This window comes from Tenrec ecaudatus, unplaced genomic scaffold (assembly GCF_050624435.1).
Source record: "Tenrec ecaudatus isolate mTenEca1 unplaced genomic scaffold, mTenEca1.hap1 Scaffold_623, whole genome shotgun sequence".
Lineage (NCBI taxonomy): Eukaryota > Metazoa > Chordata > Mammalia > Afrosoricida > Tenrecidae > Tenrec > Tenrec ecaudatus.
The window spans coordinates 7409-35078 of record NW_027459508.1 but is presented as its reverse complement, the minus strand read 5'-3'; the positions used below and the strand labels follow the sequence as shown (position 1 = coordinate 35078).

The following is a 27670-nucleotide window of genomic DNA, read 5'->3' as shown; positions in this document are numbered from 1 at the left end:
CTTGTTTTCTTCATCTTCCTTTTGTTGGTTTTCCAGTCTTATGGCACAGTGGTCAGAGAGAGAGGTACATATATCAATGTGCTTAAACTTATGCAGATTCATCTAATGCCCCAGCACCTCTATCTTTGAATATGTGTCATGTGGGCTTGAAAAGAATGTAAATTCTTTTGTATTTGGGTGAATAGCTTTGTGCACATCTATCAGGTCAAATTGTCTAATTGTAATATTAAGATCTCTAGCCTCTTTGTTGAGTAAAAGCCCTAGGATAAGAGGAGATGCCTGGAGGTTGGCAGTGGTGTGTGAGATTAAAAGGAAGAGAAAGAGAGAGGAAAAAAAAGAAGAGCCTGTTGAAACTGTAGTGGGAAAGAAGGAAGAGTGAGAAACAAAAGTAACAATATAGCTTAACCCCATCCCTGACCCTGGGGCTGGAGGGGTTTAAACCCTTCCACAATTCGGAGTTGAAGTGTGGCTGTGTTAAGATAAAGCCTTTGTGCCAGCTCCAGATGATCCCGTCTCTGGCTGAGACAGTGGTGGGGCTAAGGTTAGACCTTAGCCAGCCTTCACTGTGGTAAGACAAAGCCCCCAGCTCCTCAAAACCGAGTGGATATTTGCCTGTTTATCTTTATGACGCTCCTCCTGCAACCAGGCAGTGCACAACATCCCCCTTAGTGACTCTCCTGCGCTAATTTCTGCAGAGTCCCTCTGCTATGTGTTACTCAGTTGCCGTCTTGCCTGAAGTGCTCCCTGCCCCTCCAGCCAGCTTTCTCTCAGCCATTTTGACCTTCTGTCAGCCATTTTCACTAAGCAACTCTGAGAAATTCAAGGGGTGATTTTGTCCCCTGAGCTCAAAATATACATTAATCACATTTTCACCATTTCACACAAGAATAACCAAAGACTACAACCAATGAAAAGAATCCAAACTTTAACTTCCCATGTTCTTTCCAGAAAACTATCCAGTAAACTGCATGGCCATATCTGACTTCTGGCTAGCCAAAGAAGCACTATCATGAAGCAGAGATCAAACAAACATCCACTCTCCATCTTTATGATTCTTTTATCTAGTACTCCACTCCCAAGGGACCATAATGTGTTAGTCTGAGTAGACTAGAGAAACAAATTCATAGACACCCATCTGTGTGTAGAAAGAGCTCTATATACAAGAGCAGTTGAATATCACAAAAACATCCCACCCTAGTTCAAATCAAGTCCGTAAGTCTGATATTAGCACATATGTCTGACATCAATCTATAAAGTCCTCTTCAAACTCACAAAACATATGCAATGATACTGAATGCAGGAAGATCAGAGAGTAAAATATCTTGTGGATCCAGTGGCAGTCTAAGCATCTCAGTGCTGGTGTGGGTCTCCACGTGGCTCCTCCAGCTCTAAGGCTCTGGCTTTCATCAGCCTAGCTCCATGTGACTTGTCCGAAGGAAGACGATGCAGAGACTGTGTCTATCTGGCCTCCAGTGAGCTATTTATCTTCGTGGTGGGTCCAAATGAGGTCATCAAGCTATGACCTGATTGATAGGCTAGACTCTACCCCTCCACAAGTTGACACCAGATTGTGTAACTACCATAGGACCCATACTTCAGTGGTATTCGAGGTTACAGAACTCTTAGGGATCCTGCCCTTGCAGGCTCAGGGGTGCCACTTTGAGATCCTTATCCTACACTAGCTTCCAGCAACACCTAGGTCTCCACATTTGGACATGAGTTACCCTTGTTTCTGTATCTTCCCTAGTTCTTAGCCTCAGTGCAACTTACCCTGGAGAAAATCCTTGACAAAGAAGAGAAACCCATTTCCATGTTCAAATCTTAATCCACAAACAGGGATCACACTTCACTTGATGTGGGTGTCTCCTGGAAGACATACCTGCCTGCCTAGGTCATTTCCCCAAGATTCCTCCTTACAAACTCACACCTCTGGCCAGAGAGCATCTGTTCAGGAAGGTGTGCATGGCACAAGAAGCGGTACGGCTCTATAGCCACTATCTTGATTCTTTAATGCCAACTATGCGCACATCCATCCCTAGTTCAGTGTCCACATTAGTCTATACTTCAGATGAATACAAAGGGAACATGGGGCTGCTTCTGCTTCAAGGAAGTCATATCTGCCAATTAACCCAATCAGTGACATATAAGGGCCATACTCTGATTTTTTTTTTACCTTATATGGCCTGAAATCTCTCCTTAATGCTCTTGAATATCTTCTTCCTGCATTCTTGTTGATTTTAGAATGAAAAACTTATGCTCTCAGAAGTACCTACTCAGTGGTGAAGAATATCACACTGGTTTTACTCTGCCTCCCACACAACATGGGAGTCAGCCACATCCTTGTGCAGAAAGCAAGAATTCCTTAGAGCAGTCTGCTCTGTGGTGGGAGAAGGAATTTCTTCTGTTCGGAAAGTGCTAACCCAGCAGTCACTGAGCAATGCTATGATTTAAGGAAACTGCCTAAATCTGTTCTGTTTAAAGCTGCACGGAGATCTGGTACTTCTGCAAGACATAAAACCCAGGGATAGGAGGGAGGAATCCAGACTCAGGACCTAAATCAAAAGGGCTGCCCGAGGGAGATGTTGCAGAATGCTCTTTGACATTGCTCTCCTGCTGCATCATGGTATGAGGGAAAAGGGATTTCCCTACTGAAATGTTCTCTATCCCACAATTAAGAATGGCTGAAGCTGTCATGTCAGACACTACTTGGTCTTATAGAACAACACCTGGGAGGCAGGCATCACAATTGCCCCATTTTATAGATGAGGAGCATGAGGCTCAGAGATGAGCATGCCATCCAGGGACATACAGTTATGGAGGTCTGTGTGACCCCAGAATCTCAAACACATATCTCTGTTTCTTATCCCTCTTGAACCCCTGGACAACAGTCAGGTGACTCAGAGAGGACAGGTTTGTGAAAGATGCTGACGGTTATGGTTGCAGTCATCAGAAAGATAATACTTAATGTGGTTCATAATTTATTTGTCCTATTTTACCTGGTAATGAGTCCAAGGATCACTCAGTTCGATGGGAGTAGAAGATTTCGGAAGTGAATTGGGTCTATGACTGAACAGGCTAAGCTGGAATTCCTCAAGACTTACTCTGCCATCTCCATCTTGATCCAATTTGTTAAACAAATCTTCCATTTCCTAAACAAAAGTCATACACCTGGATCAGAACACATGTTTTGCTTGATGCAGAGGTTCCACAAACAGGCAGCTCAACCCAGATGTCACCATTGGGCCTCCTGCTTCTCCAAACTTTTGGATCAAGCATTCAACAAGGGCAGCTTGCTCATCTTCATCCACATTCAAAATTGTCTAGGTCCCAACTGGCTGTATTTCCAAAATATTTTTCCTTATCAGTCTCAAGGGAAATCTATACTACCATGTCTGTTTTAGTTCCATAATCAGTAGCTGAGTCATTCAAACTGCCTGAACTCCATAAATAACTTATTTCCTATCTGCTGTGGCTGGGAACTTGCAGTATGTTGGTGGAAGATGTACCCACAAAAACCAGCCTGGCTCCAGTGGGTCACAGGATAACAGCAGCTAGGCCAAGAGCGCTTTAATGAAGAGTGAGGACTGCAATATAACACTCCACCTCTATTCCCATCTGATGAGACTACAGACAGGTTCTAAAGAGGCCTTACTTGGCCGTAGTACAATCAGCCTGGCAGGCAGGGAACGGTGATCTTGAGTGACTGTGTCTAAGAGTGCCTGGCACAACTGCCCTACAGTGGTGAGAGTTTATCACAATGGGGGGGGGGGTCTGAGATATATTCTTTGACAGGAGTTTTGAAGCCAGTCAAGAGTTTTAATGAGAAATTGATATGTCTGAATCATAGTCTAAAAGAGGGTGAGAGTTTTCAGACCAAACATTTCAAAGAAAAGTGGTTGAGACAGGTCAGTCTCAGGCTTTCTCTCACCTCTTTCTCAAGGTCTTGTAGCCCAATGGTTTGACAGACCAGAGTCAGCTCTTGCATACTGAGGAAACCACTGCTGCCAACGCCAAGCTCTTCCCAGATTATCTGGGCTTGGATCTCAGGGGTATGAAAGGAGGGGCTGCTGAGCTCCAGAGGGCTCCAGACTTGAAGTTGGCCTGAAATAAAGGGAAGATAGTTAAACGTGGTACCACTTGAAGAATTTAGGAGAAGTGTACCAACACCAGTAAGGTTTTCTAAATTAAGGAGGAACAACTGGATAGAGGGATGGATAGATACACGACAGGACATGATGGACATATATATATTAGGTAGAAAGACTCTAAACTTATTTTAGTTGTTTTTCAGTGCTACTGAGTCATTTCCAACTCATAGTGACCCTAAGTACAACACAACGAAACACTGCCTGGCCCTGTGCCATGCTCACAATTGTTCATATGTTCAAGGCCCTTGTTGCAGCCACTGTGTCAATTCATCTTTCCGAGGGCTTCCTCTTTTCATAGTTACTGGTCTCTCGTGATAACATGCACAGGGAAAGAAGATGAAGTCTTGGCATCCTTGCCTCTAATGAGCTTCCCTGCTCTACTTCTTCCAAGACAGATTTGTTTTTTGTAGTTTGTGGTACTTTCAATATCCTTTGCTAGCACCATAGCTCAAATGCATAAATTATTCTTCAGTCTTCCTTATTCAATATCCAATTTCCATGTGTACGCAAGGGAAGTGAAAAGGTTCATGAGGGAACTGAAATGATACAGTCAAAATGGTATCATGGCTTGGGTCAGGCACATATTAGTCCTCAAAGTAACATCCTTACTTTTTAACAGTTTAAAGAGATCTTGTGCATATTTATCTAATGTATCGCATCATTTAATCTCCTGACTGCTGCTTTCATGAGCACTGATTGCAGATCCAAGCAAGGCGAAATCCTTGATAACTTCAATCTCTACTCGATTTATCAAGTTACCTATTGGTCCAGTTGTGGGGATTTTGATCTATTTTATATTGGGATGTAATCTATACTAAAGGCTTTAATCCTCGATCTTCATCAGAAATTACTTCAAGTCCTCCTGATTTTCATCAAGTAAGATCATGTCATCTGCACATCACAAATTGTTATTATGTTTTTCTAATCATTGCCATTCTTCTTCATGAAATGCAGCTTTTCTGATGATGTGCTCAGCACACAGAGTGAAGAAGTGTGGTGAGAGGACACAGCCCTGATGCACACCTTTCCTGATTTTAAACTGAGTAGGATATCCTTGTTTGTACCCACAACTGTCTCATGGTCCATGCACAAGTTTTACATGAGCACAATGAAGTGGTCTGGAATTCCCATTCTTCTCATGGCTATCCAAACTGTTATGATTCACACATGAGATAGTTTAGCCTAGTGAATAAAACACAAGCAACCTCTGGTGTACTCTGCTTTCAGCCAAGATCCACTGACATCAGCAATGGTATCCCTTGTTCCACATCCTCATTTAAATCTGGCTTCAATGTCTATCAGGGTCACATATGGGTGATCTCTTTAAAAAGACACAGTACTTATGGGTGGTATTTATTAGTTTGGGGGCTAATGTGTTATTTAGCTATAAAGAGACTTCAGGGTGAGTTTTGGTTCAAGGTTTAAAGATTATTTCATATCAATAATGTTAAGTCTTCCAGATCAGATCTATCTTTTATTGTTTTTATATAATAGGAATTTATGGTTTTATTATCAGGAGCCATCTACAATGGAACTAATTAGGTAATGGTAGCCATCTAGTTCTGGTCTCAGGTAAATGTGGATGTGATTTTTGGATTGGATTCTTCTTCGGGTCTTTAGTTTCCATCTTACTCTTTGGTTCACTTTAAGTAGAACTTTAAGTTGTACCTTAGGTGACCAGTCATAAGCTTTTGAAACTCCAGAAAAAATTCAACAAACTAAAAAGTAGAACATAACTTCATAAACTAAATTATACTGAATGAATGAGATGTCCCAAAAGACTATGGCTTTAATCCTTCAAATCTAAAATTTATTTATCATTCTATTGGGGGCTTTTACAACTCTTGCAACAATCCATACAACCATTAGTTCAAGCACATTTTAGCACATATGTTGTCTTCATCCTTTTGAAAACAGTTTCTTTCTACTTGAGCCCTCGGTATCAGATCCTCCTTTTTTTCCCCCCTCCCTCTTCCACCCTCCTATCCTCATAAACCCTTGACAAATGATAAATTATTGCTATTTTCATATCTTACACTGTCTGCTGTCTCCCTTCACTAATTTCTGTTGTTCCTCACCCTAGGGTGTGTGTGTGTGTGTGTGTGTGTGTGTGTGTGTGTGTGTGTGTGTTTACATTGATCATTTGGATCAGTTCCCCCTTTCTCCCTCTACTGTCCCCAACCCTCCTGGTATCGCTACTCTCATTATTGTTCTAGCCAGATTTGTAGGTAGAACTGGGGTCATGATAGTGGGGCTGGGGGAGGGAAGCATTAAAGAATTACAGGAATGTTGCATGTTTTATCAGTGCTATACTGCACCCTTGCTGGCTTGTTCCTTCCTTGTGAATCTATGGTGAGGGAATGTCCAATTGTCTACAGATGGGCTTTGGGTCTCCCATCCCTACCCCAGTGTTTGAATCAATATGATTGTTTGTTTGGGCCTTTCTGATGCTGGATACCTGATACTGTCTACATCTCATGATCACACAGGCTGGTGTGCTTCTTCCATGTGGACTTTTTTCGCTTCCCAGCTAGATGGCCGCTTTTTTATCTTCAAGTCTTTAAGACTCTAGGCACTAATATATTTTAATAGCTGGGCACCATCAGCTTTCTTCACCACATTAGCATATGCACCCATTTTGTCTTCAGCGATTGTTGTCGGGATGCTGAGCATCACAGAATGCCAGGTTATTAGAACAAAGTGTTCTTGCATTGAGGGAGGACTTGAGCCATGTTGAGTAATGTCCGTCTGCTACCTTATTATTTAACATATAAATATATGCACATAGATCTATGTCCCTATTGTTATATATAAATATATTTACACATGTACATGCCTGTATTTATGCATCTAAAATATCTTTTGCCTCAGTTATTTCCTCTATTTCCTTTTACTTTCCTCTTGTCCCACTATCATGTTTGACCTTCATTTGGCTTTCAGTAATTCTTCTTGACTACATTGCACTTGATCAACCCACCAGGCATTCTACAGCCTCCTTACCATCGATTTTAGATCATGTGTTATTCCCTTGTCCCTGAAAACCCCAAATCTTAATAATGAGTTATTGGGTTATATATAAGAAATATCCATACTTGTGTCTATGTGTTTTATTACACACATACAATCAAATACTTGCATTTATTTTAATTTTTAAAAATAATTTTACTGGGGGTTCGTACAACTCTTATCACAATCCATTGTGTCATGCATCCATTGTGTCATGCACATTTATACATTTGTTGCCATCATTATTCTCAAAGCATTTGCTTTCTACTTGAGCCCTTGGTGTCAGCTTATTTTGTCCCCTCCCTCCCCACCCATCCTCCCTCAAGAACTCTTCATAATTTATAAATTATTATTATTTTGTCATGTGTTACACTGTCCAATGTCTCTTCCACCCACTTTTCTGTTGTTCACTCCCCAGGGAAGGGGTTATATGTACCTTGAGATCAGTTCCCCCTTTCTACCCTACCTTCCACTTACCCTCCTGGTATCACTACTCTCATTATTGGTCCTGTGGAGTTCATCTGTCCTAGATTCCCAGTGTTTCCAGTTTCTATCTGTACCAGTGTACATCCTCTGGTCTAGCTGGATTTGTACAAGGGATCATGATGGGGGTGGGGGAGGGAAGCCTAAAGAACTAGAGGAAAGTTGCATGTTTCATCATTGCTATACTGCACCCTGACTGACTCATCTCCTCCCTGTGGCCATTCTGTAAGGGGATGTTCAGTTGCCTACATATGGGCTTTGTGTCCTCCTCACTCCTCCTCCTCATTCACAATATGATATTTTGTTCTTTGATGCCTGATACCTGATCCTATTGACACCTCATGATCACATACATGCATTTATATAAACACCTAGCTCAGTAGGTAGACCAACATTGACTTAATACTTTAATGCCTTACTTGCTGTATTAAGATATGTTTTATTCTGGCAGACCTGAATGGCATTATCAGTGAATATTATTGCAAGTTTTGCCTGATAACCAACTCTACTTCTTTAAGTAAATAGCATCCAGTCAGGTAAGGATTTATTCTATAAAAATGAATAATCTAGATATTGAGATATAGTTAGCCTACCCTTATTTAATCTCCCTCTCTCACTAGTGTTCAAAAAATTAGTACCATAGCTTAATTAATGACACTATAAACAAAAGGTCCTATGATCCATGGAGAAGATTGATATCATTTGCTACCATAAACTAACAAGGATATCTCTAAGGTGAGCCAGAGGCAAATTAAAAACATAGATCTGGGAATGGATTTGGGGCTCGCACTTAATTTTAGCTCCAGGCTAAGAACAATTATTTCTGATGACATGGCCCTACTCATTACTCACCTTCACAAATGAAACACAGAAGATACGGTTGCATAGCGAAGTGCAGGGAAGAAATTAGATAGTGCCAGGCTATCATCATCTGGTTCTTAAAGGGTTGTTTTCAAATAAGCAGCAATTTAAGTGATATGTCAACTAAGCCCACATGGAAGAAGCACACCAACATCTATGACCTAAGGATTATAAATTATATAATCCAGATATTAAGGATGGAATACTATCAGAGCTTATATTGTGAGATTCTGGTGTGTAGAAGGCAATGGATGACATCAGAAGGCCAAAATATATTTGCAGGATCTACATAGGAAATAAGCCTTTGGTGATTTCCTTCTGACCATAATTGAGAGATGAGAATAAGCTGGTTATCAGACAGAGAATATTGGAGAGATGACTGTTGTAGATTAAAATGATAAACCTGACCTGATTGGTTAAAACTTTGCCACTTGATACATTTGACCTTGATTTGGTTTTTAATATTTTCTGTGGTTTTTTTTAATATTGGGTTTTATATCTGTTGTATTTTGTCATTGTGGGTAGCCTTCTTGGCGCTTTTTATGTGTTTTTCAATGTTTTTTGGTATATGAAACACAGGATAAATGAAGCTAGAGAAACAACAATTAGAATAAGGGTTCCTGGGGGTGCAGTGGGGGAAGTGGTGGGTGGGGTGCATTAGTAGGGGGAACTGATATCAAGGAGGAAGAAAAGACTCTGAAGTGGATTTTGGTCACAATACCACAATGCTGTTTAATGAGATTGAACTATGAAATGGTATGATGTCTGTATTAGCTCCTAAGAGAAGATTGGGGAGGGGGGGAGATTAAAAAAAAAAAGCAACAACAGAGATTTCCGGCAAGATGGTGATGGAGTAATACATACCAGAGGAACTCTGCAGATTTCAGCCCAGGAGAGTTGCTTAGAGGGAATTTCAACACTGCTGGAATGCAGGAGGAGCATCATAATGATAAGTAGGCTCAGACCCACATGGTTTTGAGGGGCTGGGGGCTTTTGGCTTACCTCAGTGGAGGACGGCTGGATTTGACCTTGGCCCTGCCACTGTCTCTGCTGGAGCCTGGGACCATTTGGAGCCTGTACAGCGGCTTGGTCTCAACACAGCCACAGTTTGCCACCACCCACCTCGGGGCAAGGACTGGACCCTTGCAGCTCCTCTCTGTTCCCCCTCAGTCTTGGAGGGCTGCACAGGGGCCTTTTCTCAACACAGCCACAGCTTGCTGCTGCCGCCTCAGAGCAGGGACTAAACCCTTGCAGCTCCACTGGCGGGGGATCGGGACTCAGCTACATTTGTTACTTTGTTTCCATGTCTTCACTATATCCTCCCCTCCCCTGCCCCCCACAGGCTCAGCGGGCTTGATTTTTTTCCCTCCTCTTTCTCTTTCTTGGTCTCTCCAGACCACTCCCCTTAGCCTAGGGCATGTATGCCTGGGCCACACCCAGCTAGGTGAACTCCACCCTGTGTAGCTAGGGAGGCTGGGAAAGGGCCTGCCAACCTCCACCAGGGGATACTCTGCTAAAACATCTAACAGGGGAATTCCTACATGTGTGCCTGGAGTCCTAAGGTAGCTCAGCCAACACTCCTCAACCTTTCAAGCTGTTGTAGGAACCTCTGCCCAACCTCAGCAACACCGAAGCAGGCAACCCACCAGCCTTCTGGGTCACTTCCCTGAGAGGGAAGCTATAGGAGGATAAAGTGGTAGGTTAATTCCATAGTGAAATAAGCTATAGGCAGTTCGAAGAAGTTCTCCTGCAAGTCTCCCAGAGAGAGCCAGTGCTATACAACTCACAGGAAAATGGCACCTGGCTCATCTAAACCAACACAAGGCAAACAGCCATCAGCCCAAACGACCTCAACGAAACAACGGGAAAAACAAAAGGCAATGCCTGAAGATGGCCTGAACATAATGACATGCATAGAGGAAGGAGACATTGAACAGTCACAGAAAGGAATTTTCAGAATGCTACTTGGATTCATAGAGGATATGGGGCAACAATACAGAAAAAGGATGAAATGATAGAAGAGGTAAAAGCCATAAATAAAAGAGAAATACAGGAACTTAGGGAGGAGATAACAAAAACCAGTAGCAGACTCACGTAACTCAAGAATCGACTGGAGGAATCAGAGAACTGCATCAGTGACTTGGAGGGCAGCCAGGCAGACTTTAACAAATGCAAACAAAAATCTAATAAGATCATCAGAGAAGTTGAAGAAAACTTAAGAGTGATGTCTGATGTTATGAAGCGGAACAACATGAGAACTATTGGCTTACCGGAGGAAGACAACAAAGAAGTCATATGCAACAATAGTGAGAGAATTCTTGGAGGAAAGCTTCCCCAGCTTAGTGAATGAGAACCAGGCAACCATTTAGGAGGCTGAAAGAACCCCAGCAAGACTGCATCACAAGAAGAAGTCACCAAGGCACAAAAGAATTAAATTATGCAATTTAGAGGAAAAGGAGAAAATCATGAGTGCGGCTAGGGAAAAACAAGCAAGCAATCACATACAAAGGTTCCCAAATAAGAATATGCTCAGACCTATCAGCAGAATCTATGAAGAAGAGGAGAGAGTGGAATAACATATTCCCAAAATTGACGGAAAACAATGCAAACTCAAGAATACCTTACCCAGTCAAATTATCTATCAATATAGATGGAGAAGTAAGAGTCTTCCCAGACAAGGAAAAACTCAAAGAATACGTTAGAAGATATCCAGCCTACAAAAGATCCTTGCAAACCCAGTATGGGCAGAAGAACAACACCCACCAAGCATAAATAAGAGCCCACCACATAGAACAACCTCACCCAGAGGGCAAAAAGAAAACAGACCTCAGATAGCACTGACTTAAATATGGAAAGACTTCAAAGGCTGCTGAGGTAATCTTTAAAAAAAAAGGCAAAAGAGGCATAGGGAAAAAGCTACGGTATACAAACATTCCTGGGGCAAGGACCACATAATATGGCAGGGACCAGACCAAACACAGGGGTACACATGGTACACAACTAAAACGGAGGTGGGGTAAGAAAAAAAATAATAATAAAGAAAAGGGTAGCGGGGGCACAGGACACTAACCCACCCAATGGGAGGGTACTATTTTTGTCTCCATAGGGAAAGAGGGACCAGATTTCAACCCGGTGCTCCAAGATGTGAATGCAACATGCCGGTGCGGAGTAGTGAATCAGTGGAGAGGTCTGGGGGGCTGGCCCCAACACCAACCAAATGGACACCTGCCCCTCCCCTCAGAAGAATTTATTTCAACGGACAGCACTGAATCTACAGCTCTGGAAAAGGGACATATCTGATCAGAGCATATGGGAGCATATGAAGGGGGAGGAGGAGAGAGTAGAGCACATCATGGACCACCAGGCCATGAGGTTGATATTCCCAATTAGAGCAGTCAGTCGACAGAGAGGATCACATGGCCAGCCCCACTATGAGACATGACGTCCCTCACTGACCCATATCTCTACAGAGGACAACACCAGAGACACAGTGTGGGTATTGCACCCAATCGGATCCCACCACATCGAGGCAAAATAATTAAGGGGTGTAACAGAACAGCAAGGGAATAGAGCGGCGAGGTCCCCAGTGAATGCTGAAGGTAGACTTTGGGGCCAGGGCATGATGCCCCAACAGACTGGACTGGAAAACACTTTTAAAGACCAACAAACAATCCTTGAACTAATTACAAGTTTTCTTTCTTGTTGTGTTTTGTTTTTTCTCATTAGTATGTTGTTATTTTGTTGTATATTGTTGCTTGGTTTTGCTCTGTCTTGTTTTTGTGCATGTTATTATCTCCACAGGTCTGTCTAAATAAGATAGGCTGGATGAACAATAGGAGAAAACAACGGGACCAATAGTTCCGTGGGACATGGGAGAGGGGGAGGTAAGGAAGTGGTGTTAACAAACCCAGGGACAAGGGAACAACAAGGGATCCAAATTGCTGGTGAGGAGGGTGTAGGAGGCCTGGTTGGGCATGATCAAGGGTAATGTGACTAAGAGGAATTGCCGAAACACTGGTGGGGACTGAGCATGAGAGTGGGACAGGAGGGAAGTCAAAGGAAATAGAGGAAAGAGCTGGGAGGCAAAGGGTTTTCATAGAGGTCTAGATAAAGACATGTACATATGCAAATATATTTGTACATGAGACTAGGGAAATAGATCTATGTGCATGTATTTATAGGTTTAGTATTAAGGTAGTAGAAGGACATTGGGACTCCACTGAAGTACTCCCTCAATGTAAGAATACTTTCTTCTTTTAAATTGGCATTTTATGATGCTCACCTTCCCGACACAACCGTTGAAGACAAAAAGGGTGAACAACCAAATGTGGTGAAGAAAGCTGATGGTGCCTGGCTATCAAAAAATATAGCATCTGGGGTCTAAAAGGTTTGAAGGTAAACAAGCGGCCATCTGGTTCAGAAGCAATAAAGCCCACATGGAAGAAGCACACCAGCCTGTGCGATTACAAAGTTTCAAGGGATCAGGTTTAAGGCATTATCAGAACAAAAATCTTACCATAGTGAATGAGCAGGGGAGTGCGGAGTGGAGACCCAAAGCCCATTTGTAGGTCACTGGACATACCCTTAAAGAAGGGTCTTGGGGAGGAGACGAAACAGTCAGGGTGCGATGTAGCAACGTGAAAAAATACAACTTTCCTCTAGTTCCTAAATGCTTCCTCCCCCCACCCCACTGTCAAGATCTGAATCCTACCTTGCAAGCCTGACTAGACCAGAGGAGGTACACTGGTACAGATGGGAACTGGAAACACAGGGAATCCAGGGCAGATGATCCCCTCAGGACCAGTGGTGTGAGTGGCGCTGCTGGGAGCATAGAGAGAGAGTGGGTTAGAAAGGGGGAACTTCAAGGATCTACATGTGACCTCCTCCCTGGGGGACATACAACAGAAAAGTGGGGGTAGGGAGATGTGGGACAGAGCAAGATATGAGAAAATAATAACTTATAAATTATCAAAGGTTCATGAGGGAGGGGGGAGGGGGGAGAGAGGGTTAAAAATGAGGACCTGATGCCAGGGGCTTGGGTGGAGAGCAAATGTTTTGAGAATGATGAGGGCATTGAATGTACAAATGTGCTTTACACAATTGATGTATGTATGGATTGTGATTGGAGTTGTATGAGCCCCTAATAAAATGATCTTTTAAAACAAATAAGTAAATAAATAAACAATCACTGACATTAAAAAAGAAAATAAATAAAAAACACATATAGATTACATTGCTAAATGTCATCAAGTCAGTTTTGACTCATAGTGACACTTTGTACAACATAAGGAAACACTGCCTGGTCCTGCACCATCCTAAAACTCATTTTACAGCCACTGTGTCAATTAATCTCAATGCGAGTCATCTTTTCTGTTTACCCTATACTTCACCAAGCACAAAAACCCTACTCTGGTGTAACTATAGGAAAAGAGCTCACAGGAAACTGGTGTTCCAGAGGAGAGAATCCAGATCTGGGTTCAGTATAGCAGTACACACACACACACACACACACACACCACAATTTTTGCTTCTCTGGAGAACCCGGTGTAAAACATTTGGTTCCAAGAGTGATTCTAGAGAAACAAAGTTGTACAGATCAATTTTCTCAATTGGTTCCCAAGTCTGATCAGGTTTGAAGGTACTAATAACTGCCCCCATGAGTATAAAGGGCACTGTGAAATCGTGGTGTGCGGTGTGCTGTAGTGGTTACGCATTGGGCTCACCTCAGTGTCAGCAGTTCAAAACCACCAGGAAGAGAAAGATGAAGCTTTCTACTCCCATAACTAGTCTCAGAAATCCACAGAGGGCAGTTCTACCCTGTCTGACAGTCACTACTCGATGCACGCAGTGTATCACCACCCGCACATCAGGAATTGGTGGAAATTGATGCTCTAAGTGATAGCATGTTTGATATTCTTCTGCAATTGTTTCGGGGTAAGCAGTATGGAGAAGCTGATTATTTATCCTACTTACAAAAGATAAATTGGTAGAAGGAAAGACATGAACTCAGGACTTCAGAGTCAAAGATCAAAAAATGCATAAAAGACTTCAAAGTTTACATTTATTCTTTAAAAAAAAGGTTTTCTTTTTGTGGTAACAGAGGTGATATTACTGAAAAAATAAACTCAAGAGTAATATCCTAAGAATGATGAATTATAGTGCCAACTCAATTCTCAACCTCAAATGCTGTTAAATTGAGAATATTGATTGGGAACAAAACGGACTCTTACGCCTTGGGATGGGGAGATACAGGCAGATAATTAAGAAGACGGGTGGATTGAGCCCCCAATTTCCATAATGTTACTTTAGCTAAGAGCAGATTGTTTCCATCTGAAGAGATTGCTCCATCTTAATTCATGATCAGTAAAAAAAACTATTATCCCTTCCCACCACATGAAAAGATTAACTCAATAGTGCATGCTGATATGAATCCTGGGCATTTACTGGAGCCTTGCTTGAGGAGATGCTTTAAAAGATACTGATAAATGTTTCCAGTTAATGAATTCACCACCCATTATTGCTTCTAGACCTAAGACTAGACTTATGTTCCAGCAAGCTCTAAAAGATGACATATACATGGTGACCCAGGCAGAGGTACACTATACTCCAAAAGAATTTCCAGAAACATAGAGAATATAGATATAAGAATGGCTAATAATGGTGTGTAGAACATAAAGTTGGATCAGTCTTAGTTTACTGATATGGGCCCACTAAGTGCAGAATATAAATTTAATGTTTCAATCTAAGACACTTTTTGGTTGATTCAGTGAAGCTGATTCGTGGGTTGTATGATGGCATAAATAAATCATGCTCAATGACAAGTCCAGTCAAAGTATATTGTAGCAGAAGGTATCCACAAGATTAAGGAGTTGGGCATGCTATAATGGATTAATCAGGATGGGTCTACAGACGCACATGGAGTAGAACTCACACCTTTACTGCAAGAGGAGGGAGCCCAATTGCAAATGTAGTCCCAGCATCTCTGAAGATTGCTATTTTATGTAAGTCACATTTCACTGTGGAAATGGACTTATTGGAATAGTGACACCTAACTACACTTGGGCTGATTGGGTTGCAGGGAAGTAGGGGCCAAATGGCAGCACTTAATTGACAGAGACAGGTGGATGTGGCTACTGTAATGGACAGCTGAGTCAAAGTGGGAATCAGAACAGCTTGACTGTCATGGACTCATGGTATTGTCTACTCAGGCAGGAAGTCCTTGGGAGTGAAAAACATAGGAAACCTAATGAATATTTACTTGATCTGTCTAAGCAGAAAAAAAAATCTGGGTCAAGTGAACAGCAGTGAAACTCAAATGATTAGAAGAGTCATAATTGTTCAATCATTCCCTGAGGTGAGATAGTTTACAGACCCATAACCCATTAAAAAGAGCAGGGGCTATGTTTCCCTGTGGAAGGACCCCCACTATAATGACAAAATTTTCTGTTATTTTTTTGTCAGCCTTCCTCAAATGGATCATCAGCATTTTACAAGAGTGAGTGTTCACTGTGGGAAAAGAAATAATTAGATTTTTTTAGGGATTATTGGACACTGGCTCTAACTGAGACCAATTCTAGAAGGCCTAAAACATCACTGTGACCCACCATTTGGTGTGGGGGCACATGGAGGTCAATATTGTAACGGAGTCTCTTACTTCAAGTTCATCTTCAGGTGGGCTGGTGGCTCTCCAAACCCACCCTGTAGCAAATGAACCAGTTCCAGAATCCATTTTGTGTAAGTCAGATTTACATAACTGGAATACTCAGCAGCTAGCAGAACATCCACATTGGGTCCCTGAGGTGGGGAATAAGGCTAAAATGGTAGGAAAAACCAAATGCCAAGAAGACGCCATTTAAACTGTCTAGGAAAATGGTAAGCTAAAAACATTATTGTATCTTCCCCCACACTTTCACCACTTACTCATCTCTCTCCCCTTTCCTTCATTTCACCATATTTTCCACCTTCTATTAGACCTCTCCCACATCACTAGACAAAGCCAACTAAGTGTTCATATCACTGGCACTACTACTAGGATTCTGAGGAAACAGCAATCAACCACAGAAAACCCAAAACATCAAGAAAAACAAATGTAAACAAATGGAAATTGCCCAGATCCAATAGAGAATTCTGAAAAAGAGGCCCTGGAACTATAAGAAACAGGATTCCGAAGAATGATTTAGACATGTAGGGAATACTCAGGAAAACAATAGAAGAAATCTTAAATCAAAGGGAATCTAAGAATATAAACAATGAGATAACAGAATTAGGCAACACAGTAAATGACTTGAGGAATAGATTTTCCTTCTGAAAAGGAAAATCAAATCAGTGAGCTCAAAGACGATCACTCTGACTATAACTGACAAGAAAAACCACCACCAAAAAACAACAAAAGAATCAAGAGAAATAATCTATGTCTCATTAAAAACCCTGAAAAGGAAGTAACAAAAATACATACAAAGAAAATAGTTTTGACAAACTATAAAAGAAAATTTGACCAACAACACAGGAGTACATAATTATTCAAAAAGTTAAGAAAACCAAAATGAGATAGAAGCTAAAAGAAAACCACCATGAAATATCAGAGCCAAATTCTCCAATTTGAAAAAAAAGGATAGAATCCTGAGGGCAGTTACAGAAAAAAGATGGGAGGTGGGGTCAGGGGAATGTATGTCTTGAAGAAGGCGACTACATTTCTATCAATGGTTAAACTGGCTGGAGAAAAACAATGAACAATACTCGTAAAGAATCCAATGGGAGAAAATGCCCGGTATTATGTTCCTACTTGGTTTCTATTCATCTAGTTTCCATCCAGACCTTGGTGAACCAGGCTATGCGCTGTAGACTACTGGGACCTTGAACTGTGTTTTCAAGGCACACATCTGTCCTACTGCTCGAACTGTTCACACTCACCTGTAGCTGTTTTAAGGAACAGACAGACTTTCTTGGACTTAATATTTATATGACTTAGTGTGAGAAGAAGCAGATGACTGCTATCCCAAGGTTATGGAATTGGTGGTCTTTGGACTGTGGTTCAGCTCTCTTGCTCTCAGGGTGCTCTATTAATGATGCCCATTCAATGTGGCCCGGGATTACCATATATTTACTACTTAATGCCCTTCTTTTTTCTTATGAAATGTATTCATCTGATAGGGATGATTCTGCTTCTGTGAATTACTGCAAATTTTGTCTTATCACTGATCCCACTGCTTGTTTATAAATAGTGTCTTGTTATGTACATGTCATTAATTCATATTTTACAGTCTGAAGCCTATCTATACTTAAATAATTTTTCTTCAGCATTTTAAAATGCTATATAATTGGCTAAATAAAAGACATTACCTTATGCCCTAGGGGGATGATTTATAAAGTTCTCTATCATAAAATCATAATAATCTCTGAAGTTAACCAGAGACATATAAACTATAGATATATGAATGGATTTGGGGTTCGCACTTAATTGTAGCCCAATGCATCCTAGCCTGGCCCCGCTCAATGCTTGCCCTCATGAAGAGGTCACTGCTAATATGAGGGCTGTAACAGCATGTGATAAAAAAACCAGTTGGTGCCCGACTATCAGACAGAATAGTGGCTGAGGTTTTAAAAGCTCGTCTTCAAACAGGTAGCTATGTGAGTGAAGCATCAACTAAGCCCACATGAGGAAACACACCTGCCTTTATAATCCAAGGATTGTAAATAACATCCAAATCTCAGGAGAAAATAGTATCAGAGCTTGAATTCTGGACATGTGGTTTACAGAAGGCTATGGAAGACAGTGAAAGCCAAAAATCCAATTGCAGGGTCGCTTGGATGGATTAAGCCTCTGGGGAATCTTCTTGGACCAAAGTCCTGGGATATTAAGAGCCTTGTTAGAGACAGAACACTGCAAAGTTGATTAAGTCCGTTGTACTTAGGTTACATTTTAATATCTTGCTATTTGATCTCCCTTTTGACTCATTTTAAAGTTGTTTCAGTTTTTAATATTTTGCTTTTTTTCCTATGAAGTTTTTCTCTGTGTTCTAATCATTGTTTTCCAGTTTGTCTTTTCAATGATTTTCTGTATGTAAAGTCCAGGCTATGTAGATTCACAGAGGTAGTAACCGGCTTGATAATTGTGTAGAGCATGGTAGGAGTGATTGGTGGCAAATTAGGAACTAACAACGAGTTCATGAGAAAATGCGCTGAAATTCATTGTGGTGATAACTGCAGAAATGTTCTTAATAGGATAGAACAATTGAATTGTATGATAGGTGAAATATGAGGGAGTACCCCCCCCCACCAACCCCAGACCAGAATTGCGCTGGGCAGAGTGGAGCTTTCATAGTACCCATGTTTCCTGCTAAGTATGCATCGAGCAACTTGCTCTGAGTTAGTGCACCCCGTGGCACTGGGAAGGTTTTCTCTGGTCACGGTGAATTTTTTCATAAAAGCAGTTTTGCTTGAAACCTTGCTTTTTGAGATGGCCAATTTAAGAAAACAGTGTGCAGTGGTGAAATTTTGTTTCCTACTCAAGGAAAAACACTGCAGAAACTGTTGTGATGTTGAAAACAGCTTACAAGGGCAGTGCTATGGGAAAAACTCAAGTGTTTTTCTCATTTCAAAAAAGGTAAAATATTGATTGATGACAAACCTCATTCTGGATGTTTGTCAACTTCCTGAATGAACGAAAACGTCAACTCATCATGCATTTGGAGTTTGCTCCACCAGGCAAGACTGTTAATCAAGCTTTCTATTTAGAGGATCCGAAAAGATTGCATAATAGTGTGTGATGAAAATGGTCTGATTTGTGGCAGACAGGGGACTGGTTCTGCCACCACGACAATGCCCCTGCTCACACAGCCATCTCAGTGTGCCAGTTTTTGGTAAAAACCAGCATGCCTCTTTTGCCCCACACACCTTATTCACCTGACCTCACTTTGTGTGACTTCTTTTTGTTTCTTTGAATGAAGAGGGAAATGAAAGAACAGAGATTTGAAGACAAAAGCAGAGATGAAGAAAAAAATTGGAGAGGTACTGTCAGCCTTCCAAACAGATGAGTTTGAAAAATGTTTCCAAGAATGGAATCACAGGTGTGACAAATGTATGAAGTGTAATGGAGAGTACTTTGACGGTGACATGGTTGTTTTGTAAAAAAATTTAAATACATAACTTTGAAAAAAAATCCATTTTTGGTAACTCCTTGTATCTTCCAATAAAACTATTTTAAAATAATAAATATGTAAATGGGGTTAGCCCAGATTCAGTTGTACACAGGTTAAGACTTGAGTCAGTGGTCTCCTGTATTGCTTGCTGTCCTTGGGAGTTATCAGTAGCTTGTCACCTGACTTACCAAGCTTGGACTTATTCATCTCTTTAGCCACAGGCTTGATCTGCCAACCTTGAATTCATTTTCCTCTGTAGCCATAGACCTTTGTCTTTCAGCTCCTTTTGGGCCCATCAACTCCCAAAGCTATGACAGTCATGATAACCCTGCACCCTAACATCAGCATCATGGGCCTAGAACTTGCTCAACTTGGAATTTGCCTTCTTCTACATCTGTGTGAGCTATTTTCTTGATGAAACGCTCTCTATATAAGTATATCCGGAGAACAGGCTGTCCAGGGAGATTACCCACACTGCACTCTCCAGGAAACTATTCTTGTCACAGCAACACTTCTGACAATCCAGGTCCTGGATCTTTCAAAGTACCAAGCATGAGGTCATGGTTTTACCTTGTGCCTCAAATAACTCATTCTGAGGCTCTTTGGCACCATCAGGTTCTTCATCTGACTTGAAACTCTGTGGAAAAATGGAAAGGATACATAAATCCCTTGGAGAATATCAAAAGCAGTTGCAGAACACCAAACAAACATGTAGCACTGGAAAGCTCTTTTGTGTAACTGAAGTGGACATGCTATCTGTACACCAGCAGCACGTGGATCATAAATTCCTTATTGAAAATGAGAATGCCAGAAGTGGCAATAGGGAGCATGTCGTACTTTGTGAAATCATACTTGGTGTTCCTACCCCCTAAGTCATCAGCACTTTAAGTGGGCACATGCAGTCAACTGTCTTGGTTACCTTACACCAAGAGAAAAGACGAGGACACCCAGAAGCATCTGATTCTGCCAAAATCTTATGGTGTATGTAGTGACCAAGTGAATACCCACATATGGAATCGGTGGAGTCCTGGTGACATAGTGCTTGAGCACAAGGCTACTAACTGGAAGTCAGTTGGTTTGAACGCACCAGCCTTGGAGACCCTTTGAAGCTGTTCTACTAAGGACGATGGGGTTGCTAAGAACCCAAGTAGGTTAAATGGTAGTGGGTTTGGGTTTGGGTTGGACCAAGACTCAGCATTCTAAGCAGGAGCAATCTTGAGGACTGAAAGCTGAGAGCAGACAACAGGAAGAGTCTACGGAAGCGATGAAAGAAAGAAGCATCGTGCTACCGATGGAGTCCAGCATGCGACAAAGGGACAAGGTAGCGCCTTCAGCTCACACCCTGTCCACTGTCTCTCTGGGGTAACTGAGGTCTACAGTGCTTAGGTGTCTTGTCTACCAGAGGTCTAGGGCCGACCCTCCAATGCTCTCACACCCTTGAATTTAAATGACAAGTCAGAGCAACACCAGTAAATTCAGTCCCACTTCCCTAATGCCTTCCACTCACTGAAAAACTAAAAATACCCTTTCCATACCCAGTTTTGAGTACCAAAAAGGCCTCAAAAATCAGAAGAGCCCCGATGAAGACAGAGTCTCATTAGCCCAGGAAATGATAATTCAACCCACACCATACTTCAGATCCAAATGTAAAGAGAACAGAAAGCAAATGTCCTGGGTTTATGGTGTAGCCCAACATAGCACATGCATCCATGAAAGAAAATTTAGGATTTAAACGTGTGCTTATTTGTTTCCCCCTGCCTTACAAATGTTTAAGATTAAAATCAATTCAGGACTCCAAGTTACCTTACTAAAGATAGGTTCTTGATATGGTCTCGTCTTTCAATCTGACAGCACATAAAGGAGGAACCAGTAACATTCTGGAATCCTTGAATACAGATCTAACAAGTATGTGATTTACTTAGGACATGTGATGCATCATCATGAATATGCTTCTTGACATGGAGTACAGTGAGGACCTGGCCCTTAGCAGGTGTCTGGGATTCACTCCAGGTACTTGAAGTGAGTAACTTAATGAACTGGGAGAAGGGAGCTGAAGCTAGCCCCCAAAGCGGCAGGGGAGTAGTAAGTATTTCCTGTCTTACAGTTTCGAAGCACTACAGTACTAGCGTCAGAAAGGAGTGAGAAACAAATGAAAACATTTCTGCTGGTGCAATGTCTGAAGGAGAGCACTCTTTGTCCAGGGTCACATGGAGACAACTAGACCCAGATCTTATTTAAAATGAGATCTTATTCCCCAATGGTAACCCTAGCACCTGTCTACTTAAAATTCCAGGGAATGAGACTCTCTCTACTTACATTCTCTCACAACCATGTGAACTAAGATATTTACCTGATATTAGGCACTCAAGTTGGAGAAGGAAATTCTGACCCACCTCCACACTTTGCAGAGATGTTGCTCGGTGGAGCTGGCTGCTCAGGCTGCTCTGTCCTTGCTTATCTGCTGCATGCCTGACTTCAGTCTCCAGTGAGCACAACTCAGGCAGGGTCCGACGACCATACCACTTAGGACCACTCACATGCTTCGGTAGGACAGCTTGTGAGAGAGAGAGAAAGGAAGAGGGAAATTTGGTGAGGAGCCCTTTAAATGAGCTCTCTGAGATTTGAATGTGTCTACGTTATCATGGATGAACATTTTTACCCATCAGAAAGCATTAAAAAGAACACAAGAAGCTGCTTCTCTGTTAGGTGTGAATTGGGTCTGAAGGCTAGTAATAGTGGCTCAACTTTATGCACTGCTTGAAGTTTTCAGAGTCTATTTTTGCTTTTGTTTATGCAATAAAAGGCTGAGGGGAAAAAAAACACCCCCAAACCCTCTAAACCTGAAGCCCTAACTTTTTATGCAAACAGTAGGTTCTCCAGTAGTCTAACAATCTAGGGCTCTGGAAGCTGAAGATCATCTTCCAAACCTAAATGTCCTCGGAGTACATCTTAGCCACCAACAGAGGAAGAGAGAGTGGTGCGTGGGATCTGTGGATGTGGGGCCAGGATACAGGCAGGCAGGTACCTCTGAAATTCAGAGCATGTCTGGTGAGTCTGGGACAGAAAGAGGCTTTTCACAGCTCTCTGCTTCCTTTTGAAATCCTTTCTTCTCTATATCTACAAAGAGTAGCTGGGACCTCTCAGCCAGAGAAGAAATTGATGCTGAATTCTCATGAAAATTGAAAGTGGAAGCTAGGAAAAAGAAATGGGGACTGGGGTGGCATGGAAGCCTGATCGAACAGGCCATGGCTTCAGAGCAGAGCCAGTTGAAGAGAAGGCAAAGAGACTTTCATGAGGTAGGGACGGGGCAACAAAACCAGATGCATATTACGGTGCACATGTGTCTTTTGTCTCCCTACACAGAAGTCTTGCTTCATAGGGTCATGCGCCACCTCACTTGTTTTCTGCGGACATTGACCTTGGGGTTATGCAGAGCAGGAATCTGGTTAAATCTGACTGCTGGTAGAATAGTGATACCACAGCAGATAGGAGTAAGGTGTTACGTTCGAGTTCTCATGTGTGAACGTATTAGGCATGGCACTATGCTGGTGTGGTGAGTTATGAATTGGACTGCAAACAGCAGTAAGAAACACTTGCACAACTACACAGGACAAAGATGGGGCTTTCGACTCCATTCTCGGAAACCCACAGGGGCCGTTCTCCTCTGTCTTATGGGGCCGCTATGAGTTGAAATCCACTCGATGGCAGTGAGTGCGTGTGACATCCAGGGCTTCCGACAGTGTGTGTGGTGGTGATATAACCTATCATACCACAAGAGACTTTTGAAGTAAAAAGATATTGTTAATAAGCATGATTGGATGACAGGTATCAATAAGGAATGGCTTGGGAAATTCTAAGGAAATGTGACTACAGCTTATAGGAAATACCAAGCAAGAGAGAAAAGTTTCCAAGTCAGTAGCTCCCTTCAAGGAGAAGTAGACAGGAGAACCATACCTTCCGAGAGAGAGACCACGAGTAAAGCGCTGCCCAAAGGGTGCGTGATAGAACACGTCTGACTCCCTACGAAGGGCTCTAAAGTGGGTTTGTGTGAGTGGGGAAGCATCGATTTTTTCTAGTATCCAGACAGGGATCCCTTGGTGGTACAAATCATTTATGTGCGTGGCTATTTACCAAAAGGCTGGAGATTTGAGTCCACCCAGAGGAGTTTCAGAAGAAAAGTTTAGTGACTATGCAAACAGAAACCCCTGCCACCGGAGATCCTGTGGACCGCAGTCCAGTCTGACACCCGTGGGCCACCGTGACTCCCAATCCAATAGACAGCAACTGGCTCCCCCCCACAATAGTTTTATTGAGATATAATTCACTTAGCACACACTTTCATAGTTCAGTCATAGTTTAAAAGAAGAGTTGTATACACATCAGCACAATCAGTTCTGGTGCAATCTCCCCACTCCCATATTCATGATTTGCTTCCCAATTCCCCTCGACACACCTGTATCCCCTTTAACGATTACATCATTTGTTGTCTCTATACATCTGCCCCTTCTGGGCTTCATAACTGGGACACATACTAAAAAAAACACCCCAAGAATAAAACAGTGCACATTAAAAAGGGAAGAAAGAAAAGTCTACCGGCAATATTAAAATAAGCTAGAGCAAAAAGACTGTCATGAAACAAACAGGACTTCTTTAATTCAAGGACCCCTTCAGGGTGTGTAAGAAGAAGGGCATTGTCAGGGAGGGAAAAAGAAAGCTGGTGACAGAAAATACATTTCTCCCTGGACTCATCAAACCCACCACCGGAACAGACCATCTGCCAACATCCTGCTCCGAGAGCCCAGCCCACTGCTGCACCGCCTGCCTGTGAGAATTTCCATTTGCTCCTTCAGTGCTGGCTCCACAACATCATTCCTTCCTTTATAGTTGCTGCCAGCCAGCATTTTCCTTAGAATAGTAAGCTGTCCAGAAAAACATGCTTTTTTCACAAGCCTTTCTAATGTTCTCAGAAGAACATCCTAGGATGGAATCCATATAATCCGAACTTGACGGTGGGATAAGCATCAGAGCCTAAATTGCGAGAATCCTGTGTGTAGCAGGCCATGGGAGATAGTGGAAATCCAAGATCCACTGGTGGAACTCCGTAGGAAGTAAGCCTCCAGAGACCTCCCCTATCTAAAATTGAGGGAAGAGAGGAGAGTGGTCACTAAACAAGGTGCTTGAAGAGAGGAGATAGAAAACCAAAGGCATAAATCTGACCTCAACAGTTAAAACTTCGTTAGTAGGTTCTCCGCCCCGCCCCCAACACCCACCCCTTTTGATGCAGGCTGGACCTGATCTGATTCCCAAAATTTTCAGTTTATATTGTTTTCTTCAGTTTTTGTTTGCTCATATTAGAGTATATCTCAGAGGAGTTATTCAATGGAGGTCACCTTCTTGAAGCTGTGTTATATGCGTTTCTGTTTTTCAGTACTTGAAACCTAGGATCAATGAACCTAGAGGGAGAGCATGTAGGATAAGGAGTTTGGGGGGAGGGAGTACAGTGGTAGATATGGGGTAAAAAAGAGATGATGTCAAGGAGTCCATAGAAAAAGAATGCTTGGAAACTGATTGTGGTAACAATTGTACAATTCTACTTAATGTGATTGAAATTTGGAATGATATATGTATTAAATGCCAACTAAAAAGAAAATGAACATCCTAGGAACTTACCACCTCCAAGAAGAAGAAATACAAAAATAATATCCACACAGGCCAGGAAGAAACAAGAGTAGCAAATGAGTGATCAAAATACAAATAAATGTGTCAGCTTCCCAGTATGTGATATTATGAGACTCAAACTCTCAGGTTTGGAAGGACCATAAGCTATTGCACCAAGTACTTTTTTTTTTTTTGAGTCTGAGCAGTGGCTTTCCTTTTGCTACACACACGAGAATACCAAGAGTTCAGGTAATGGTGCTTTGACATTGAGACACTGGTTTGCTTTCTTTTTGTTGTTGTTGTTCAGAACACAACTGGACTTTTATTTGACACAGAACATAATACAGTTGCATGAGCACAACAAACTGAAAAGCCAAAGGAACAAAGACGTGGTTCTAGCAAGTCTTTTAATGAATAATAAAACATTTAAGCTTGATAGAAGAATTCATTTTTTCTAATGCCCATATGTGGCAGTTACATAACTTCCTGTCAACTTGCGAAGAGATGGAGTCTATACTGTCAACCAGGTCACAGCCTGATGACCTCATTCAGAGGCCCGAAGGAAATAAATAGTGCACTGGAGGCCAGACACATTCTTTCTGCTTCATCTTACTGCTGACAAGCCACATGGAGCTACACTGAAGGAGACAGAGCCCCAGAGCTGGAGGAGGCACGTGGAGCCCATGCCAGCGCTTAATGCTTCCACCACTATTGGATCCACAAGACTTACCGCCACTGGCCTGTGATCTCCCATTATTTAGCATCATTGCATGGCTGGGTGAATCTAAAGAGGAATTTATGGGCTAGTATTGACGTATGGGGTAACATTGGACTTATGAACTTTATCTGGACTGGGCTGGGATGTTTTCTTAATGTACAATTGCTCTTTGATATAAAGTTCTCTCTTACACACATATGAGTCTCCTTGGATGTGTTTCTCTAGTCTACCCAGACTAACACATCATACTTTTGGAATTCCCACTCTGTTGTTCAATGGACACACCTGCCATGTTTTGAGTCAGAGAGAGAGGCAGTGGAAATAAAAAGCATGCTTAGACTCCCAGATAACAGTACACTCTTCTGACGTGGCAAATGCCTGGTTATCTTGTCATTCTCTAAAGAGATCCATCATGTGGTTCCTACAGATGGCACAGTTATCAATCACAATATCCCAGACCCAGAGGGCTACTGCATTCCACTTTTTTACTTCGAAGCGGTTCTTGCTCGCACCACCGGTGGTGCTGCTCAGGTATCCACATCCATCACTGCTGCCATTTTGGAAACGCACTGTCTACTGGCTTGGTTTGACAGGAAAAGATTTACCAAGGGTAATGATAAAAATATATTGACATTATGTATTTAATAATGGTCTTTAATGGAAAGAGAAAAAGGCAGGGGATCAGGGTTGTTCTTAAAAATTCAGGACATCTGGGCACTTAATGAAAGTAATTAACTCCAAGAGAGAAGTAAAATAATGTTGACCCGACAGGACTCATTCAGCTAGAGCTCCTGCTGCCAGACCAGAAAATTGGGAGGTAAGGTGAAGGAAATGGGCAGGTGGAATCCTGAAACTAAAACCAGGGCACTAGGGTCTCTCCTAAACCCCCTTTTTTGCATGTGATTTCCACTCACAAAGCAAACCAAGGATGCTTTAAAGTGCTCTAGCTTTGGCGAGCCCACGGGTACCAGCTGCGCCCTTGCTGGGAGCAGTGATTTCTCCAGGGCTGAGTCCTAAAGGGGACAGAATCCCAAACACGAGAACCCCATGCAGGAGCGGCAATGGCAGGTAGCCAGAATTTAAAGTAGAAGAAAAAACAGGTATTTACCCCAGGTATATAGATTGTGGTGTGGAAGAAAATAGGCAGATAGTCGGAGTCCAGGGAGCAAATTTAGTTCCAATTGGCAGAGAAGGAAACATCCCCCCTGATAAGCTGGATCTCCCCGTCTGGGGGTCAGCCTGACAGCCCCCAAATCGGAGTACATCACAAGCATAATAATAACAAAAGAGTCAAATATATATTTTTGGTTTAAAACTCAAACCCAAGTCTGGTTGCTCAGCTCCAAGGAGCACATGGGCAGTGGGGGATTGGGGGGCTTAACATAAATCAGCATAAGAAGAAACCTAGCTAAGGAATGCCAGAACTCAGCTAAGAGCTGGGTGGCTTTTTGCATATCAAAGACATGCTGTAGCAAGTGTCAGCTTCAAACAGCACATAAGTACAGCCCAGAGACTTTGGGAGACAATTCAATTTGATTTTATTCTAGCTGGCCAGGGTAATAAAATAAAATAACAGAAAAAATAAAATCCATTGATCTAGTAGGCACCAGTAGACTAGATAGGACAATAAGCCCAACTTCCCTCTTAGTGATTCTACA

At 42.1% G+C, this 27670-nt stretch overlaps 1 pseudogene; it reads right to left on the bottom strand.

Moving 5' to 3' along the window:
• LOC142436778 (ninein-like protein) overlaps positions 1-22190 on the bottom strand; it is an 88856-nt pseudogene extending 66666 nt beyond the window's left edge.
• Positions 22191-27670: the final 5480 nt, after the last annotated feature.